The sequence below is a fragment of the Brachyhypopomus gauderio genome, chromosome 2 (genome assembly GCF_052324685.1).
Source record: "Brachyhypopomus gauderio isolate BG-103 chromosome 2, BGAUD_0.2, whole genome shotgun sequence".
NCBI classification, from domain to species: Eukaryota; Metazoa; Chordata; class Actinopteri; order Gymnotiformes; family Hypopomidae; genus Brachyhypopomus; species Brachyhypopomus gauderio.
The window spans coordinates 36,170,705-36,193,876 of record NC_135212.1 but is presented as its reverse complement, the minus strand read 5'-3'; the positions used below and the strand labels follow the sequence as shown (position 1 = coordinate 36,193,876).

At 45.7% G+C, this 23,172-nt stretch overlaps 1 long non-coding RNA gene across 1 annotated transcript; it reads right to left on the bottom strand.

Annotated features, from left to right (window-relative positions):
- Nucleotides 1-796: 796 nt before the first annotated feature.
- LOC143501679 (uncharacterized) lies at nt 797-20,579 on the bottom strand. Its single transcript, XR_013126981.1, has 3 exons — nt 20,399-20,579; nt 3,009-3,087; nt 797-1,121 (listed from the first exon to the last, which is right to left on the bottom strand). It is a non-coding gene; the product is annotated as an uncharacterized LOC143501679 (long non-coding RNA).
- Nucleotides 20,580-23,172: the final 2,593 nt, after the last annotated feature.

Genomic DNA, 23,172 nt, shown 5'->3' with positions numbered 1-23,172 from the left:
TTTATTGTAACTGAAATGTCCCTACAACAGGGGTCTCCAACCTTTTTGGAACTGGGAGCTACTTCTTGGATACCAGTTATTGCGGAGGGCTACCAGATGTTGAGCGGGGGGGGGGGGGGGGGGGGGTTGCTAAGCGGGAAGACCGCTAGCAACCGCGGACAATCTATAATAGTAGCAAAAACATAAACGATGCAGCGCTTTGGTGCATTGCACTATAGTGAGCTATTTTTAAAACAAGCCCGTGGGCGACTCATGACGTGGGTGACCCCTGGTTTATTCAATATTGACGGCAGCCTAACTTTTTGATTGGCAGCTAATTGAGCAATAGAACATGAGAGGGAGTGTGTTATCGTGAATATATGTACATGCCGTTACTTGACAACGCGTCCGCGGAGTGATACAGAGAATGAGAATACTGTGCTGTTATCACACATATCTGCAGGGTTAGAACACTTCTCAACCAGTCGGATTGTGAACTAACTGTTGTATAATTGGCGAATAATCATTTAGTGTTAGAAGGGGAGGGACAACTGTGAATTTTGATTGGACATAAATTTAAGTAGATTTCTCGATGGGACCAATTAGGTTTACAAATTTATATGTAATTCATTGGCCCTTTGGCGAGCTACTCGGAAAGGGGTGGCGAGCTACTGGTAGCTCGCGAGCGACGTGTTGGAGACCCCTGCCCTACAAGAATCGATATTGAATCGGATCGAATCGAAAATCGAATTGAATCGGGACCTTGTGAATCGAAATGGGAAATCAGTGGTGATACCCACCCCTAGGTACAATGACAAATTACATGTTTTGACGCATTGAAAATCTGACTATAAATAAGTGTTTTTTCATAGTAAACAACCTAATTAACAAAACAGCGTATGGCAATGTGGAATCTGTGGAGTTGTAAAAAATGGAGCTTATATATGCTTATTGTAGGGGTGTGTGTGTGTGTACGTCTAAACTGTGTGTACTGTTATCTCCCTTCTGACCCCACCCTCTGCTGTTACCTTGGTGACGCCGATGATGGTGAGCACGTCTCCTTTGCAGAAGGGCAGGTCCTGCTGCGTGGCTCCTGGGAAGTTGTACTTGGCCACACACTCTGTTCCTGCCGGCCATGCTGTCTGCAGCCAGGGGAAGAGGGCACAGTCACATCAGCCAATCCGCTCCCGCCCCTCTCCCCAAGACTCAACGCTATTGGTGGACTTTGTTCATGCTTCCTACACTCCAACAAATACCGAAGTGAAAGATGAGTGGAGCTGAGCTGTAAACAAGACGCAGTAAACAAGGCCAGCAGAACAGGGCCAGCAGAACAGGGCCAGCAGCAGGTTTTGTAGGTGGCTATAAATGCAGCATCTTCTGCAAAATGTGCCATGTAGAGCTTGTGTGGACATGCAAAGTGATGAGCCACACATGAGGCAGACAGACAGACACACACACACACACTTGCATGCACTCATGCGCACACACTCACTCAGTCACATACTCACACACACACACACACACACACACACACACACACACACACACACATTGATGCTCACGCCGCTCACACACATGCTCACACTAGAGTTGGACAATATGGGCAAAACTTATAACACAATATTTATTCATTTTGGTCAATAAGATACATTCCGATTAGGGCTGAACGATTTGGAAAATAATCTAATTGCAATTTTTTATCTATAAATTGCGATTGCGATTTAAAATCGCGATTTTTTCCATTGTTCCACTTCAGGCCTGTGGTTGGCGCCAGAGCGAACTACTAACTTTTTAGTCTAAGACGCTCAATGCATGAGAGTTGGCAACCCTGCAGGTATAGCAACTTGGCTAAAATATGTGCGTGAGGGCATTTGGTAGCGCATATCCAGTGTGTTTAACAAAGCCATGAAGCCGGGCTTGTTCACTACATTAACGGACATCATGTATTTCACTATGAACTCCGTTACTGCTCGAGTTATTTCAGCGTGCTGCTTCGAATTACATCCATAAGGAGTTACACTTTCAAACGGTTTCGGTCAGTGAACCCTGTCTGCGCTTTCGCGATTCATCCGCGCTTTAAATCTTATTGCGCCTATATGCGTGATTTTACGGTATTTCGCTGCTCACCGCATACTAAAGCTGTATAAGCACAGAGAAACACTTTGGCGTATTTGAAGATGCAGCACTGGTCGTTGGCATTTTAGCCTTACAAAAGATCATACGAGGCTTTGTGGTGTTTTTTTTAATGCTGAAGAAGGTTTGTAGTGTTATCTCGCGTCGTAGCAACAGTAGCAAGGCACGTTTTGCAGGGTATCTGACGTTGAGCAGCATCTTTTTAAAAACAACAGATTTCTGTACCTACAAATGTCTGACAAATGAATGTCAAGTATATGAAACCTCCTCCTATAAAACTATATTTACTTTAGAAAAAAAATAAACAAAATAAATAAATCAATGTGAACCTTTCATTTGTATTCAGCCTTCATATATGAACATGAAGCATCAACGTCAAATAAACAAACTGGCCAGCTTTGTCAATATTAATATGTTCGATAGCTGAACCACTTCCTCACCACAGAATTAGTCTTTGCCCTTTTATCAACTATTGTGGTCAGCGGTGCTCATTTTGCAGCTAGTACGTGTCATGTTGGAGCAAAACCAAAACTCACATAAGCTGCTGTTACTGAGCACTGGCTGTGTACATGTGGTGTACGTCACTCAATGTAATGAACTAATGGCAGCATCCCGTTATGAACATTGTAATGTTGTAAATAGAGTTTATCAAAATATTGAAAATGTCTTTCAAAATTATATTACTGTTATTAAAACATTTTTATAGCGATATATATTGATAGGCTATGGAGTTATTGTCCAGTCCTAACACAAGCTCACACACACGCACGCTCACACACACTAATAACGGATGTGAAAAGAGGTCATGATTCCGCAGCGAAGCGTGAAGAGCCCTTCCTGAGGAAGCACAGAGCAGGTGTGTGTGAGTGTGTGTGTGTGTGTGTGTGCACACCTACCTGTACACCAGACATGGTGGGTGTGGGGCGGATGGCGCTTTCTTAGGCGGGCGTCACAGAGTAATGGGTAACATCAGAGCTGAGGAGAAAGTGTCCACACACACCCACACACACACACACACACACACACTAAAACCTGGGACACAGATGCTGCCTACACCATTTTTCCAAAACACAGCCCAGCCTCGTTCATGAGTTTATATAAAGAATCACCAAGACAGTGCGGCGTGAATAAGTCACCACCACCGCAGCTGAGACAGAGCTGTTCAGAAAAGACACAAGGAGATTAAAGAGCAAGAACATTTCAAATAGTTCAGGTGGAGAGGAGCCACGCTCAGAAATGAAAAGAATCCCTCAGCCAGATGGGCTCCGCCCCCAGCACACATGCCCCAGTGCATCCTGGGGCTGAAACCAGGGGGCGGAGTCAGAAGGCCTCACTAGATCTACTGTCCTTTCCCACTCAGAACAGGAAGTGAAAATCAGAGAGTGGACTGAACTCAGAGGGTAGAAGAAACTAACACAGGTGTGTGTGGTGCACATATGTATGTGAGTTTGCATGTGTGTGTGTGTGTATGTGCAAGTGTGCAAGCCACTTCCCTCATATAAAAAGATTTTCATGATGTGTAATCTACAGTTGAGCTATAACCCAGGGAAAAGGAGGCGGAGCCAACCTCCTCACACAAGACCAAGGACAGACTGTATGAGACACCACCAGAAGAGACCTGACGTTAGTCACAACGCAGACATGACCGACAACCACAGAACGCAACACACAGTCCAGCCAACCTTCACACACAAGACTGTGTACATTTTTGAATACTGACTATGTATGGCTTGTTGAAATGTGTGCAATGATATGCAGGTTTAGGCATCTAAACTCTTATGTAATAGCTCCTTGCCTAAAGAGAGCAGGGACTCAACCAGGGAAGGCCAGGGACGGTAGTGTGGACTCAGTGAGAATACACCCACACAGACGAGGGGCGCGCGCACCACACACACGCACACACGGATGGTCCCTCCTGCTGGTGTTTCTGGTGCAAAAACAGGAAGTGCTATAATTGCATATTACTGCAAAAAGACAGAAGACAAATATAGAACTGTGTGTGTGTGTGTGTGTGTGTGTTTGTGTGTGTCATGGTTAAGTACTCTTGGTGTGGCAGTTACAGCAGAAGCAATGCCCAAACCCAGCGCAGAACTTGCACCTTCTGCAGAGAGGTGGTTAGAGTGAACGTGCCATTACCCCCCACCCCCACTATAGAGTGCTTTTCATTTTTCATTTAAATGTTTTTTGGCTACAGTCCAAGATGAAGCTGTCTAGAAGCCAACTGCTACCACCTCCACCACCAACACCTCTTCATGTCACTCCCGTCCCGTTTAGTTATAACCATCGCCTGCAATCATCCTCAGTGCAGCATCAGTCTGGCCAACCCCCACCCCACTGTTGCCATGGCAACAACAATTGAGACATGCGCTCATCTCCACGGCTACCATTGCACAGTCATTACAAGCCACCGCCTCCTCGCATTTCAGACATCCTGCTTGCATGGCCACGTGGGCTAGGTCAGGGCCTGGGCGGGGCATCAATATCTCAAATTAATATGCAAATAAACATGTAAATTATAGGGCTGAACGATTAATTGCATTTGCGATAATTTCGCGATTTTTTAAAACGCGATTGTCTAATCGCACAGGCTGCGATTTAAACTGGTTCACGTGACTTGGGAGCGAGCCGAGCCGAGCCGAGGACGAACTGAGCAAACCCGAGCAGGAGGCAGGGGAGGTAGAGAAGTGAAGTTAACACAGCGCAATTCTTCTGTCGGCTTCAGGCTCGACAGAAGCTGACACTACTGAAAGTCTAATACCAAAGAGGGCAGCCCATCAGTTGTGTGAAATTACTTTGGCTTTTAAAGATGCTGCTCATCGTCAGATACCCTGCAAAACATGCCTTGCTACTGTCGCTACGACGCGAGGTAACACTACAAACCTTCTTCAGCATTAAAAAAAAAACACCACAAAGCCTCGTATGATATTTGTAAGGCTAAAATGCCAACGACCAGTGCTGCATCTTCAAATACGCAAAAGTGTTTCTCTGCGCTTATACAGCTTTAGTATGCGGTGAGCAGCGAAATACCGTAAAATCACGCATATAGGCGCAATAAGATTTAAAGCACGGATGAATCGCGAAAGCGCACATAGCTTGACCGCGGTCCAGCAGACAGGGTTCATTGACCGAACCGTTTGAAAGTGTAACTCCTTATGGATATAATTGGAAGCGGCACGCTGAAATAACTCGGGCAGTAACGGAGTTCATAGTGAAAGACATGATGTCCGTTAATATAGTGAACAAGCCCGGCTACATGGCTTTGTTAAACAATCAATCAATCAATCAAAGTTTATTTGTATAGCGCTTTTCACAACACATGTTGTCACAAAGCGCCTTACAGGATTTAAAAGGTTAAAACACACTGGATATGCGCTACCAAACGCCCTCACATACATATTTTAGCCAAGTTGCTATACCTGCAGGGTTGCCAACTCTCACGCATTGAGCGTCTTAGACTAAAAAGTTAGTAGCTCACTCTGGCGCCAACCACAGGCGATCGATCGATCGATCATGATATAATAATAATACTTAAATTTAGTCAATTTTTTACCCCCCCCGGCAACCCTGTATCTGAGCTGTATTAAAAATGCCGAAACAGTTTCCTGAAGTGGAACAATGGAAAAAAAAAATCGCGATTTTAAATCGCAATCGCAATTTATAGATAAAAAATTGCAATTAGATTATTTTCCAAAATCGTTCAGCCCTAGTAAATTAACATGTTTACAAAACAGGCTAACAAAAGGCCAGTTAATATTGGACTGGCAGACTACAGTACAGTGGGCTGGGGTTATGGGACTGTGGCAGGCTACAGTACAGTACATTTTGAGCAAAATCCTGGTGAGAACTTTTACTTTCTGAACCTGAATTATACACCTCTGACACGCACGCACGCGCAGGCCCAGGGACACACAATGAGACAGAGGAGCTGAATTCTCAGCACTGGAAAGACCAAGACAGGAACCTCAGACAGTCCGTTTGTATGACAGCAATGTCTAATGTCTTAGAGTTCATATCAACAGCATTAAAATACAGCACTGTGTACACTGCACACAAGCCCCCAGTGAGCACCCTCCATTCACCTCTCAGTTTGATGCTAGTAGTCATACTGCCTGGTTTACATCCACCCACAACAAATGTTTCAAGTTTCAGCAATGTAAACAACAACCCAAGTCACATTGTAGTTGTAGTGAGTGTATGTGGCAGAGCTACACCTATTCATGCTGTAACCTGCCACAATAATTTACAGAACTACAAAAGTGTTCTCTCATCTGCAGGGAAGAAAGCCTTATTCTTGAACAGAAACTGTCTGGCCAATCAGTGGCTGTGCTGGCTTGAATTCATCAGCACATGGTGGTGTATACCACGCCACTCTGACAGTGATCTGCCACACACATCTTTACTCCGTCTCCATTAAGGATGCTTTCTGTTTCCGTCTGGTTTGCACACACACGCACGCACGCACGCACGCACGCACACACACACACGCACACACACGCACGCACACACACGCACGCACACACACACACACACACACACACGCACACGCACACGCACACGCACACGCACACACGCACACACGCACACACGCACACACGCACACACGCACACACACACACACGCACACACGCACACACGCACACACACACACGCGCACACACGCGCACACGCGCACACACACACACGCGCACACACACACACGCACACACGCACACACGCACACACACACACGCACACACACACACACACTGCACCCCTGAGCAAGGTTTATGTCATTCTCCCATTGAAGGATAAAACCTCCAGGAGTCTTCCCAGAGCTGGCCAATCCAAAGCAACCCGGGACAGGTAACCAGGAAATCACTGGTCACACGGAGTGACATCCACAGTTTTGTGGAGAAACTGTGAGAACCTCAGCAGTTCTACACTTGCACTGCAAACTAGATGAAGAACTGGAAGAGGAGAGCAGCTAGTGGAGGTTCCTGACAGCAGCAGTGATGCCACACATGCACCATCCTGTCCAGAAACCATCTTCACAAGACCAACGAGCTCACAGCAGGGAGCAGCAGAGAGAGAGGGGGGGGGGGGGGACAGATGGTGAGAGAGAGAGAGAGACAGACAGCATGCTACAGCAGGCTAATGAGGCTCTCCAACCCCCCCCCCCCCCCATCCTCCCCAACACTACTCATCCTCACGCGTCCTCTCTCTCCCACTCAGCTCAAGACAAACACGGCTTTATCCCGTTCACAGCTGGACATCTTGAGGAGGAAAACAGAGGACAATGTCCTCATGTGTCTGAAATGCCACGCTGTTGTTTAGAGCCTCTCTATGACGCAACCTCTCAAAGTGCAGATCCATCTCGCTTGCCGACCTCTGGACAGGTGCTGCAGACTGCGAGGACCTCTGGGTGGTGCTTCACATGCCTGCTCCTCCCATAACAGCATTCCTGATCCTCTCAAAGGAACCAAGAGTCCATTCCCCCAAAAAGAGAAAAGGGGTGGTTGAGTCCTACTTACTGGAGCACCGTGTCCCATCTATTCATGCTGGTTCCATATCCCTCAATCTACAGACTGCCATCCAGCTGACCCCCCAGAGGACGAGCTCAGGTAGTCCGGGGTCCAATGGGCCGCTGCTTAACTGAGAGGGCAAGAGAACGTGCTGAACACGGACAGCTGCCGTTGGTCAGCACCAACTCCCTGTCTGACGATGAACAGTCAACCTCACTGGGGTTCCTGACCAAGCTTCAGTTCTACAAAACTGTAGTAAGAAAGCAAAGCTGCGGCATACACTGCTGCTAACCACGCGGCTCCTCACGACGGTGGTTAACCACGTTCAGCCTCCACCACGTTCAGACCCTCATGTTGTAATTAACACCCAGGCCTGTGCACACAGCAGCGCGATGATTATGACAATCATATCAAGAGCAGGAATTCATCACAGGAAATGTGATCGGTCAATCGCTGCCTGCATTGGACAAACACACAGGCCAAACAGTTCGGCTTAACAGTAAAGACAGCAGAAGTAACTACACACCATGTTATTAATACCAACCTTTATGTATTATCATCAACACATTCAGTTTGGATCTTTTCATACATTGTCTACATAATAAAGACATTTACTGGCATTAAACACATTTTATACAAGCGTAAACTTTACGTACAGTCAGTAAAGTGCAACATGGGCTTTACCGGGATCATGTGTAAAGCTCCCGTCACACTTTTCTGTTTAGCTGCAATGCCATCACTGTGAAAACACGACAGTAGTGATGGGTCAATAAGGAATTGGGACTCGTGCGCTAACTGGAACTTAGCACCATCATGGCTGATCCCGATATTGATAACTGATCATTTTACCTTTATGCATCTTAAAACTCCAAACCATAATCTATATATGAGGTGTATTGAGTGTAATGAGTTATATTCTAACAAAATTGTACATTCATTAATGGTACATCATAACTACAGTAAACGTACACCCCCTGTCCACTTCTATATGAGGTAATGCTCATGTAGAGGTGGACACAGCGTCAACATGCTGTGGTTATGGTGCTGTGGGCTTCATTCACCAGCGAGACAAGGTGAGAAGATCTCCCCAAAGTGCTGTTCATGGAGGCAACCCAACATCCTCCGAATAATTCTGATGAAATAGTTCCAACTTTTCTAGAAAACACATCCCTGATGTTTTCCTGCTGCATGTCGTCAGATCCTTGTTAGCAAACCACTGAAGCGTTTGCAGCGTCTTCCACCCTGGTCTAGAGTCCTGCACCGGGTTGGGTACCCGCGGGTACGGGCAAATAGATGCTGAAACGGGTGGGTTTTACACATACCGCAATTTTACGGGTGGGTATACGGGCGGGGAAGTTAAATATGGGTGGGTATGCGGGCGGGTAAGTTAAATACGGGTGGGTATGCGGGCGGGTAAGTTAAATACGGGTGGGTATGCGGGCGGGTAAGTTAAATACGGGTGGGTATGCGGGCGGGTAAGTTAAATACGGGTGGCGAGAGACGCGACTTCACCAGGCCCCAGCACCGAGGTTTTTAACCAAGCACCGAAGAGACCCCGTCTCGCCCCATGTGATCATTTGTCCGATGTTGAGGATTCCAGCGAAGACACTGAGCCTAACGAGGATGAAGTTTCAGCATACATCGAACTCAAGCCACCTAAGGATAAATCGTTCGATATTCTTTTGTGGTGGAAAAAACACCAAGACGATTTCCCCAACCTGGCAACAATTGCCCGAAGTGTCCTCTCAATCCCCGCATCCAGCGCTGCGAGTGAGATTTTTGATCCAAGAGCGCAGAACGCAGCTCAAACCTGGGACTGTGGACGATATACTGTTCCTGCACCAGTAACCTAGGATATATTTGTGAACCTATGCGATATTATTTAGTTGTTATACTGGCATTTGTTCTCTCTCGTTTGTATTGTGTTATGGCACCGGTTGGCTACATACATTTTCTTGCGTTTTACCAGTTGCTACTTTTACATAGGAATACTGTTCCTGCACAGCAACCTTAGATTTTATTTTGTGTTGTACTGATGTTTTTTCAGAGGCGCATAGAAAAATAAAGGTGCTCTATAGGAATACTTTCGATTTGTGTGATTTTTCACGGGCACGGGTGGGTAACGGGTAGAATATTAACGGTCCGGCGGGTACGGATTTAACTTTGAAATAGCCACGGGTTCGCGAGTGGGTGGGTGCTGTACTCTGCGGATATGGGTAGGTACGGGTCTCAAAAAACAGACCCGTGCAGGGACTCTGCCCTGGTCTTCTCATTCTAATACTCCAGTTAGCAGTATAGCCCGAGAGGCCCTAGGACCCAGCTGAGCTTGGGTGGTTCTGTCCCCAGTGACCAGGAGCTGGCAGCCCCATAACTGAGCAGAGCACCACCTACCCACCCAAAATCACAGCTTCACACACAGCTGGGAGAAGCAGGTCTGCTTTCCTCCACCTATTTATAATCCTCAAGATACTGAGGTCCAAGGAACGAGTGTGTGTGTGTGTGTGTGTGTGTGTGTGTGTGCGCGCGCATGCATTCATTTTCAAGCTGGCATACATTACTGGGGCTGTGTGTCTATGTGCAGGTAGGGGCTTTGAAGGTGGAGATAGAGGGGGAGCGAAGGAGAGTTTGAGAGACGACAGGGAGAAGTGGGCGGACAGTCTGGAAGGTGAGGACGGAGCAGGGAGAAACGTGTGTGTGTGTGTGTGTGGGGGGGGGGGGGGGGGGGCAGAACAGGCAGGAGAGTGGGATGGAGCTCACACAATATATACGCCGAAGGAAGGCACCGAGCTGTGAGAAAGGATTCGAGGAAATGAACAGATACGAGAGTATGAGAGAGAGAGAGAGAGAGAGAGAGAGAGAGAGAGAGAGAGAGAGAGAGAGAGAGAGAGAGAGAGAGAGAGACAGCACATTAACAAGACAACAAAGAAAATGCAGAGGACAAAGTGAAAGGAGTAACAAAGTGTTTTAGAGGGTTTAACCCGGACTGTCCTGAGAGACCTGACTCATGGTGTGTGCAGCAGTGGGCCTAGTGCCTGCGTGACCTCCCAGCGCCATCACCTGGCCTGCGTGACCTCCCAGCGCCATCACTTGGCCTGCGTGACCTCCCAGCGCCATCACTTGGCCTGCGTGACCTCCCAGCGCCATCACTTGGCCTGCGTGACCTCCCAGCGCCATCACCTGGCCTGCGTGACCTCCCAGCGCCATCACTTGGCCTGCGTGACCTCCCAGCGCCATCACCTGGCCTGCGTGACCTCCCAGCGCCATCACTTGGCCTGCGTGACCTCCCAGCGCCATCACCTGGCCTGCGTGACCTCCCAGCGCAGCCGGAGACGTGCAGCTTTAATGCACGCTTACACCAGCACTGCAACTACACAGGGGAATCAAACAACAGAGATGGTGCACATACCTATAAGAGAGTGGGAAAATGTCCCAGAATTCTGCAGGGCTACCTACCCACAACCTGCTTCCAACAAGTTTGCATTAGTCTGTCTGCGTTACACAATATACAAAACTGTAGTGAAGTAAACAAGGTTTCTAGAGAAACAGGATGTTTTGCACAGAAGTCCTTCATCAGCTGTGCAAGAAAAATTCAAAAACAAAACAGATGGTCACAGAAGGACTTCTGTGTGAACCGTCCCATTTCTCTGGAAATCTTGCGTGCTTCATTACAATTTTGAATCTCTCTCTAATATTATTTCAGTCTCCAAAATTTTAGAGCAGATAAAATAAACAGAACGCTAGCTTTTTTTCAAACACACTCAACAATGCCGTCAGAGCTCAAACCAGAGACATACCAATGACCAACACAGTGCAGCTAGCCAACACCGAACACAACGCATGGTTAATTTGTCCTGACCGATAAACGTCATCACGATTTGAACATGAACAATAAACACATCACAAGAAACATAGTGAATAAGAAAAATTCACGTGCCTGGAGTGTGTAAATAAAACGATTTTCGTATTTCAATTACTGTATCAGATGACACATTCACAGCATTAGGCCCAGCTATCTGACATCCACCCCCATATTGTTCTTCTCATTCAGAGCCGTGATTGGTCACTGAACATTATGCTGGCTGTCTCTGGTTTGTTAGTGCACTTATGTTTAGTTCAATATGAATATTCTTTTAATTAGTTGGATACTGCTGTGCAATTTGCTCAATAATAGTGTGTTTGAAATAATTTATTTCTTTGTTCAGTTTATTCAGTATGTTGGCAGTGTATCCACACAACCATTTGTTCATTTATCATTCATATTTTGTCACGTCATGTAAACCCACGTCTAACCACATCACTGGATCCCACAGAATCATTTAACACCAACCTAAAGGAGAGTGAAGGACATAGCTAACGAACAGATTATTCTATTACACAGAAGCCATTATCTGTGTAATAGACCTTCTGGTGGCAACTTCACCTGACCTGTGAGTGCCGTAGGTTCTCCTGGGCCTTAATGGCTCGTCTTTATCGGAGTGGTTGAAGGAGGTATGCTGGGGGATGGAGTCTAAATTGTGCAGTGTCATGAGTTTCCAGGTGTAGGATCAGGAAACTCTGGTTTAGTGCAGCACGAAGCAGAATTCGGCTTTCAAAACAGGTCAAAAGGAATTCCATCCCCCAACAAGGAACAGGAATGTCTTTTACAATGAAAAGCTGTAGTCTTAACTGCAAATGTCTTCATAATAAAGACAAAGTAAAGATAGTGTGGATAATGTCAAGAGATCAGTTTGATCTGAAGTCCTTTGCTGTGGCTTCCTGCTTAAAAAAGAACAACCACACTTAGAGCTGGGCAATTAATCGATATTATCTATTAATTCAAATTTACAGTTAAGGACGATGTGTTTTTATGAAAATCGATTTTCTGAGATTTAATTTTCACCACCGACGCTGCACTGTGGGCTCCCGTAGTTCAGTGAGTTTAGCCCCTTCCACCCATCCACTCTCAACACACACACACACAAACATGACGGCGGAGCTTGTGCCCAAGAAAAGAGCAACTAGCTCCGTGATCTGGAGTTGATTCGGTTTTGCGGCGTCAGACGTAGACCAAACAAGTCCTCGCTGTAAGGTGTGTTTGAAACCGATAGAGGGAGAGAGCGAAGAGTACTATTGTTCAGTTGCGTTGTGAATAGTTTCCCTTCGCGGGATATTTTGGATTAAGCAGTTTCTGCCTCAGTTATCGAACCCGCTTCAATTGATTATACTTTCGCGAGTGACCGTAGCGCACGGCTCCGCACAAATCGCGCGAACCTGCCCGAACGGCGGAAGCGTTTATATGTTCGAAACGATATGTGGTAGTATAAAGAAACACCCCTCAAAAACAGGAGAAGGAATATTTACCTGACGAAAATTAATGTTGCATTGTGTTCCAGGTTTGAAAAGTGCTGGAATTTAGGCTAAAGTGAGGGCAGCCCTGTTCTTAATCAGAATGTAGACAGCGTGACTGTCAGTACGCAACATGCAACAATTGTTAAATTGTATTTGTTTTCCATTTTATTAAAAAGGGCACCAAATTATTTATATTTATTTATTTTTTGAGGATGTGTTTAGTAATTTATTTTAAGTTTGAGGGTGCATTGTGTCAGTGCTTAAACTATGTTGGAGAAAGCCTTCTAAAAGTTGGATGTACTCACTTGTTTACAATTGTTTTTTGCTTGTTTCTGGTTGCACTTTAACCCCAAAGGGGAAATTTAGGTGAAAAATAAATTCAAACTTTTTTTAACCATTCCTTTATCATCTGTAGTTTTTAGTAGAGGACAATAGATCTATTAAAATCGAAAATCGGATTTTAAAAAAATTAATCGAAGATTTTTTTGGGGGGCCATATCGCCCAGCTCTAACCACACTAGAGAAATGCAATGAAATGACAACACAGCAAATCTCAAGACAAGTATCAATACAACAGAACCCACCCTGATTTGAAGTATTTTTTATGACATTTGCTATCATTACTTCATTATGATTATGATGGATTCTTGTTGACATTGTCAAAGAGTTGAAATCAGATTTGATGCCCATGTAAGCTCTTCTGCCCCTGGCATACCAGTTTATTTCAAAGTTAGAAAGCTAACTCTGGCTAACGCTGTTAGCACAAGACTCAGATCAGCCTCATTAATTAAGGTCATCGGAGGGAGAGAGAGAGAGGGAGAGAGAGAGAGAGCGAGAGAGTGACAAAAACCCGTCAGTTTCTTATTCACACAAAGGCGCTTCTTGGCAACACTAGTGCAACAGCTATTTGCAGCTCTGCAATGTCAGCAGCTGTGCTTCTGTACAGAAATGAAGAGATTACAATATACACGATTACGACAGACACGATATGATTACCATACCTAAACAACAACAGCAAAAGACCAAAAGCTTCAGGCAAGCGACCGAGGAACTCCAGCACAGTGAAAGGACAACACTCCCCAGGCTCTACATATGGCTCCCCAGGCTCTAGAGGTCTCTAGACACGCTCTATACATATAGGGTAGAGCTGGGCGATTAATCGATGTTATCTATTAATTTGAATTTACAGTTAAGGACAATGTGTTTTTATGAAAATCGATTTTCTGAGTTTTAATTTTCACCACCGACGCTGCACTGTGGGCTCCCGTAGTTCAGTGAGCTTAGCCCCTCCCACCCTCAAGACACACACACACACACACACACACACACACACACACACACACACACGACAGCGGAGCTTGTGCCCAAGAAAGGAGCAACTAGCCGAGGCATAATCACTGGCACGCGACACGCTGGACCAGCATCAGCAAAAAAATTAAATAATAAAAAAATCTCAGACAGAGAGCATGATCCTCCAATCGAAATCGTTCCTCAATGCTCTGCACTCAGCTCCCGCCACAGACCCATGTGTAAATTAGTTTTAAATGCGTGTGACGTAATCCCAGAGCCGCGTCAAGGCTGAATTATATATTATGGATTATACTTTCGCGAGTGACTGTAGCGCGCAACTCCGCACACCTCGCACGAACCTGCGCGAACGTCCGAAACGATATGTGGTAATATAAAGAAACACCCCTCAAAAACAGGGGAATGAACATTTACCTGATGAAAATTAATGTTGCATTGTGTTCCAGGTTTGAAAAGTGCTAAAGTGAGGGCAGCTCTGTTGAGGAGAGCGAGTGCTGAATCCAGGTGTTTCAGTGTCCTGCAGCACTGGCTGGTTAGGAGGGGAGGACTCCTCTGGGAAACACGTCTCACCGTGGATGAGGAGTAGCTGATGTGGAACAGTGCGTGTCAGGCCAGTGTGAGTTTTTCAATGAGTTTTAATTGTTTTGAGGTTTTCAGGCCAGCAGCAGTGATGTGGACAGAGAGGCGCTTCACTTTGCATTCCTATTTCCATTCTGCTGTGTGCTCCGTTTAACCAGGAATAACCAGGACCAGGACTATCTTAGTTTGCCCACAACTAGGGTTGCAGCGGTAACCGGTTTCACGGTATACCACGGTATTAAAATACACGGTTATCATACCGTGTGCGTTTGCTTATTACCGGTAAAAAGCAAGCCAGCGGAGAAACTAACCCGCGCATGCGCAACTCCGCTCTGGTTCAGCTACTCAGCACAGCGGTGAGAATGGCAGAAAGCGTATCAGACTTTACAATTTTTTTAACAAAAAAAAGCTAAACTAAAGTCAGCGGCGAAAATGACGTAATCGCGGTGGCTCCGCCCGTGCGCGAGGGTCTCACGCGCTGTCGATTCGCGAGGTCGTGCACCTCTCGAATTTTGTAACTTTGCGCGCGCCGCGACTCAGCGCAATGAACAAAGTCATGTTTGCAGGATTCATACACCTTTACAAGGTGGAATTAAAGCACTTGTACGTAACTTTAAAGGTCCGTTTCAATATCTCCCAGCACCTTAAACTTAATAAAGTTAAATATTTATACATATACTCGAAATAATTCGCTTTTTCATCACATTATTTAATGGTTGTTTATTTTCAAAACGCCCAATCTTAACGTCTTCACGTTTTCTCATGTTTCATCCTGGAATTACAAGAGGCTCGTATTTGTTAACGTAATACGAGAGAACTGTGCGGAGTCGCGCTACGGTCACTAGTGAAAAGAATAAACCTAGCTTTTTATGGTCCTTGCTTTCACTGGATGTGAAAGACGCCATTAATTTACATGCGTTCATTTTCAAATTCTAACGTGCCTGTTTTTCATATGTTAAAACCAGACTCGGTGTGAAAGCCTTAAAATAGAAATCTCTATTGTGAGGGTCATGTCAGAAATAAATCATCTCTTTCTGCAGTATCTGGTTATATTCTAACTTGGCAGTACAACGGACGTTTACAACAGTTGTTGATCAGACACTGACCCAGGCTGAGTTTATCAGATATTAAATAATTTAAACTTAAATAATTGTACTGAAATCCATGATTTAGGTTTCTCTAATTTTGCAGTATTTATATAAACATGTTTACAGCTTATTTTTTTTTAAAGGAGGCATTTTGTATACAATAGTTCCAGGTTTCTACAATAAATAGTTAATTGAACAAAAAAAACTTGTTGTAATTTCTTTAAGGGTCAGTGTATCTTTTAATAATATACAAACTAACTGTGATACCGTGATAACCGTGATACCGCGGTATTTTCTGAGACGGTTATCATACCGTGAAAATTTCATACCGTTGCAACCCTACCCACAACTAAATCTTAATGTCTTTAGGGTTACAGCGGTGACAATAACTTAAGGTGTGATTCTTGGAGGTTCCCATCTTAGTCACTGAACTCTCGTGTCCCGCTGAACCCCTGAAGAATGTCTTCTTACGCAGAGACGGATAAAGTCTAGTGTGCCTTCAAATACCACCACCAACCCCCAGGTCTCTTAGCGAGTGATCTGTCCAATGTGCCCGCCTCTCTCCAGCATAAAGAGAGTGTCGTGCTGCTACCATACACTTGGGATCAACACGATATTAGCCGTCAACAGAATGACCAAGATGAGCAAGACACCAACACACAGCATGGCTGGAGAATATGGCCACAGACAACCCTGTGTCAGAGTGCAGGCCTTACGGTCCTTACAGGAACTGATGGCAATCTGCGAGCGGGTTGGTTCACTGTCTCTTTGAGTCGCTCAGGTAGAGCCACATAACTGACTGCAAACCAGAACAAAAGCACCAACATCACAGGTGTGTGACGGTGACGACATCTCGCCCCAATGTCCCGAAGTCCAGCATTCCCCGGGAGAAGCAAACGCCCACTACCAGGTGTGGCGGAGAATGATCTAAAAGTCATTATTCAAATTAGACACTTGGAACATGAGCACAGAGATTTGAATATCACTCTTGTTCATGAACGGGACAAGGTGGCTCACCTTAAAACACCTGAGAATAAAGGTGGTGGGTGTAAAGGGGCGGGGCAGGCTCCCCTCGGGGGGAATCTTTGCTCCACTGTGTGGGTTGGCACACATGTGCACCAATTCATGCACACAAGAATGCCTGGTTTCATACCCCAACTTCTAACAAGAGTGCCAGTCTTGTCATTTTTGCAGGAGCAGCATAGGAAACAGAACACACACAACGTGAATGTCTCTCTGACCACACGTCACAATGCACCGAGGCAGGTGGAAAGCCCAAAGAAAAGACTTCTTGTTAAAGGCCAAATCACACGTTTTTGTTTTTACACGGATCAGTGTTTGCAGTCCTCTGTGGGCACGTATATTTGGTCATGTGTCTTTGGTTTTTACAGGGTGCATCAGTCTGCATTGTCGGCTTCTGATCTTCACAGTGATCGGATCTGTGTGTGTTTACGGCATGTGTCCCATTCGTTAACTGAACAATTCACTCACACGGCAGTATGGCAGGCCAAGCGACTCAACACGCAAACACTCAAAGGCTGGCCAGATGGAGACAATCTGTGGATGTCTTGCCCCCGATGGCATCTCACAATAGCCTTATTCTACTGGAGACACTCACGAATGGTCATGCAAACACGCACGCGCGCACACACACACACACACATGCATGCATGCACACACAGCTACAGAGAGAAAGAGCAGGAAGATTGGCTATGTCTGTGCCTGTTAAACTCTCCAGGGACACAGAATGTTGTTGTCTCAGTGCAATAATACACACCTATAAAGGGCATGAGTGGATGTGGGAGACTGTAGCCGCAGGTGGAGACAGTATACGTGGGTGGAGACATGAAAGCACCGCACTCACCGTGCAAAAAACTCAACTGAATGGACTGGACATGTGAAAAACGGGGATGCCGTAATACTGATCTAATGTTAAACACTATCCGCTTCATCTCATGTACTGGATAAGATGCACATAACTGCTTCTACATATTCATGCATCATTAACTTTGAGTGTCAAGTTTCAACACAGCATCTGCACTAGGGGGTTTTTAACATCGAAGGTGAATCCGGCCCAAAGACCACCGCTGGAAGACGGGGGTTTCCCCTGGCTTGGCTTACCAGGGCCCGCCAGGGCAAAGCGTGAGCAAGACGTGGGTGAGAATGCTGCGTCTCAAGAGACTGGTGCAGTAGTGCCCCCAGAACACGGCAGTGTGCTTTCATGAGGTCATCCAACACTACATCTAAGGCAAAGTGGCCCTCATGAGCAGAGACGGAGGCCAATCGTTCCAGCCTTATACGCTAGTGACCTCATACACTCGAAAGGTCACGCAGAGGGCAAACTGTAAGCATCCAATCTAACTGAGCGAAAAGGCGAAGCAGACGTGGCCACTGAACTAACGCGTTGGGGCCGCATGGTCCATATCCACCCAGTGGGCTCAGTCTGCTGCTGTCCACGCCACCCAAGTATTTCCCACCCTGTCAGACTACATTACATCAGCAGCGCGGGTCTCCCTAAAGCATGCAGGTTCCACAGAACTCCACTCATCTTCTAAAGGCAAACGAGGCATGGCCTACCTCTACCACGCATACCTCAAGCCGTCTTCATATCGACGGGTGGCACAGGATGCACTGGATTGCATGAATAACTCGGCGGCCTGGAGTGTTCAGACACCATCATTTCATTATCTATCACTACTACACTTTAAGGGACAGTCAGCCCCAAACAGAAAAATGTAACAGACCAGTTATAAGCAGAAAAGAACAGAGAACAACACTTGTATAATTTCTGCTTTGTTATGTTGGAATGATTTTCAAATTTTTTCAAGTGCAAAAATGGGTTTAAGCTGCATCACTGGTCCCCAAGAGACAAACCGGGGTCAAGCGTCCTGGTCAAGGGCACAACATGGCAGCAGGAAGCAGTCAGCTGCACTCAAGCTCGTAAGATTGGCGTGAAATCACACGTCAAAACTGCCTTTAGAGTGCGGATGGACAACGACTTCTAACGGGTCTTATGACACGCAGTTAAAGCAATCCTAAGATGCAACAGCCCGGGGTTCTGGAGAAGACCGCCAACAGCAGTCTCAAAAGTCTTCACGAGGCCAAAGCAGTCTCAAAAGGTGAAAATATATTTACCTTGCACCACTTAAGAATTTGCATGAGCTAGCCTACATATCGGAGGTGTATCTGGGTCTGCCACTGTGAAACGCTTAATTCATCACCTAAAAATCGCCTCATTCCTCATTGAGAACGCATAAATTAGGAACACCACCCAATTTGACACATTACAGAAACTCGCCTACAAGCACCAGGTGGAGGCTTGGCACGAAGACTCTCCCGCTCAGACACAACATACGGACCCTTCGCGTGTTGCCGTCTGGCCCCTCGGAGTCCTCGGGGAACACGGCACGAAAACCAGATCACATCTCTGTCCGCACACTGCCAAAAACCCGCTTCAATTCACAATACCTTCGTCAGCCAAAGGCTTCCGCGGAAAACGCCTGATAGATCTCGAGCAATTGTTTTGGCTGAGCAAGCACTTCCGCCTGGCAGTTGTGTGGTGGAGGAAAGAGAGGGGAAGCTCCATGGTCTCCTGTGATTATTTAAAGATTGTTCAGATTCTGACCAGCAGAAAGATCAGAGTCGCTGCATGTTCTGCAATGCCATCTAGAAGCGTTCTGACATAAACCTAGTTAGTTGCATACCTTCAAAAGGCAAATGATGTGGTAGGTAACATCACCCCCCCCCCCCTTGTTTAAATCCAGTGGCTTGAGTTAGTAAATTGACCTCCTTTAAACACATTACAATGACAGTCCACAAGAGCAGCGTTGTAACAAACGCACCGAGTGCCTCATTAACACTGCGGTTCAAGGGCAAACAGGTGTTCAACACACACACCGCTCGTACGGAGCTGGGTCACTCCTCACCACCACGCCAGTCACGTCCAGCCCGGCCACACCTCGCCTGGTCCAGCCCGGCCACACCTTCTCCAACTACACTTCAGCACATTTTTACTGCGCATGTAATGAAATGTTACGGATGCATGAGCGCACCGTTGAGGACTGAGGAGACGCAGGAAACCCGCCATGTACATATTAGGAGCATCAGGTATCTCCACCCCGCCTCCACCATCCAGGACGGCACGCCGACGCTGCATCTGAACTCCACACACGTACATCTGGCTGTATTTGGCTGTTTTATCTAACGTCGCCGTTCTATTCTCCTCAATAAAAAGCGCCAAACCCATTTAAACTCAGAAAACAATATGTCAGTTGCACAGAAACGCGGAGGCAACTGATTAGCCAGGAAGATAATTAAGCAGTCTTCTTCTAAACATTGGATTCTTCTAAACCTCAAACAGTCTCCTTTTATGCTTCACAGCGAAAACGTGCCACGAAAGAAACGCAGTGACAAAGTTATGCACACGCCATGCGTTTAATCTGGAGCACCTCTGCAGACCTGGGGCGGCAGCGCCGGACTCACCCTCGTCCTGAAGACTCGGCGTATTTAAGCCTCTGCGCACAAGTTCTCGATTCTGTTAACATCCAGCGTTACATCGATGAAACCGAAGAGCCTGAGGGGGGTAAAACCGCCCGACGCGACACCGCTGCTCACTCGCCCAGGCCTGGGGAAGAGGAAATGGACTCCGCTCCCGTCCACGCACACAGTGCGCATGCGCGTATGGTCGACGCGCCATACGCGGTCAGAGTAGTGATATTTTCAGAAGCCTTTTTCATTTATTCAGTTATTAATATTTTAACAGTACCCCAATGCCAAATTCAACATCCCTTAACTTTATCCTTGTTATATATAGAAATAATGACTTCTCCCGTATATTGTTCAGCACTGATTATTTGCGCCACCTGTTGGTTGGCAAATAAATGTTTCCCAAAGTGAAGATTCAGCGTGGGCCGCCCCCGCCAGGCCGAAACCACGCAATGCGCGTTTGAGCCTTGTGCCGCTCAATGCCTCTATGCGCCACACTTAATCCGATTTTATAAGAAAAATACATTATCCATGTATATTCTCTGCTTTATTCAACACCCTGTAAAGGCTATTGGTGCCTTCTGAACACTCTGATCTAATATTACGAATGACCTAGTTACAGTATACATCACTGATAATAACATGCTAATTTCATACTTTCTGATAATAATGTTACTGTTTCTTATACAAGTAATATACATCTAAACAAAGTAAATGTTATACTAAATAAACGACACCATGGAAGCACGGACGAGAAATAAAACAAAATAAGTTCACTTAATATAAACATTTGAGGTTTATGGGTTTCATTATAGTACTATGCCAGAATATGAGATCAAACACAATGAATAAAAAAGTGCAACAAATCCATGTCCACGTTACCTGTAAAATATATTTGGAAAAACAGCCAATTAAGGGATAAGCAGAAACAGGAAAAGAAATGTGAAATTATAATCGCTAAAGTGAAAAAACAACAATAATAACAACAACCTGTGTGTGTGTGTGTGTGTGTGTGTGTGTGTGTGTGTGTGTGTGTGTGTGTGTGTGTGTGTATGTGTGTGTGACTGGTGGTCCTTCAGCTAGGTTTTAACTCTCAACTCAGCTGACTCCAGACCACAAGGAAGGGTTGGGATATGTAAAAAGAAACATTTTGTCATACTGTACGTGTTTATCAATACATGACTGGTATATAGGCATTCCATCTGGACCAAATGATTATGAGACAGTGAGCTTGCATTAAATTGAACTGAACAGCACCATACAATGGTTGAGGAAAATATTATGGGACAGTTGTGTGTTTGTACAACACACGTCCTTTTTCAGGCACAAAGACCACTTTTTTCCACCTGTTTCAGACTTAATGAGGAGAATTTCTGCTTGGACCAATAAGACATAAGAACAGGCCCCGTGTCAGACAGGCAGATATACCCCTCAGCAGTGTGTGCGGCAGGGTCGGCCCCAGGCACAGTGGCCCCTGACATTCCTGGGACCAGGGGCCAGGCCGATACAAGGGCCCATCCTTCAGGAAAGAGTTATTGTATGTGGCACCAGAGGCTGAATCTACCAGCAGGTCTGCGGATTATGCACATAAGAGCCAGCAGGGGGCGAGAGTGTACTGCTGAATCAGAAAGAGACAGGTTAATTGAACCAATAATTCAGTTTAGATGTGGGAGTGCTGCAGGTGCAAAACGCATGAGCTTTCTTTGGGTTTAGAATTCAAATCTGAATTTAAACATGAACTTAACCCTGAATTTAAACTGAGAGAGTCTGAGTGAGAGCTCCTTAATGATGGACTCCTATGTCTGAGCCATGTTGGACAGGAACAGGAATTGTTTCATCATGTGACTGAGTGGTTAATGGACATGGTCACGCTATCCTGGACACCCTACACCACACTGGAGCATGTTCTCAGGGTTCAGCCTGCAACACATGCATGCGATTATGCACACACACACACACACACACACACACACACACACACACACACACACACACACACACACACACACACACACACACACACACATACACATACATGCATACTCTCACCCTACTTAATTACAGCAGATCAATGTTTCTGAAGAAGATAGTCCAAATTCCTAGTCACTGTCATATAGCTTACATAGACATGGCTCAGAACCAGCCTACAACTATCTATATATCTGTCTGTATCACTTGCGTACACACACATGCATAAATGCACGCGCGCTCACACACACACACACACACACACACACAGTTCTCATTGGTGCACAGACAGCTCAGTTCCATCACAAACACAGACACCCAGACACATAGTTTTGTTTCTGGGTCAACATTTCAGAATATTGTTATTATTAAGGGTAAGTCATTAAGGGTGCCAAGGACAAAATGATTGTTTAATTTGAACACATCTTTAAGGTCATGAACTCTGACCTGTTCTTAGTCTCCCTGACTGCTGGGGTGATAGAATGTAAGATATTACTGTCTGTACGGTAACAAAAATATGACTCTTAAAATGGCTCAGTTACAATGCAGGTCAGAATTTAAAGTTGGGCAACCTGAATCACATCAGGTTACTGCTTTCCTAATCAGGATAAGTAACAGTGAGATGTGTATCTCACAGGGAAGGGGAAGGCCAGATACAAACGAAAGATAGCTGCTGTGCATACACACACACAAACACACACAAACACGCACACACACTTCCAGACATGCTTTGCATACATGTCACATTCAGAAGCAAACTTAGACCAGTATGTTCTTTTCAGGTCCACAATGATGAAACTGTT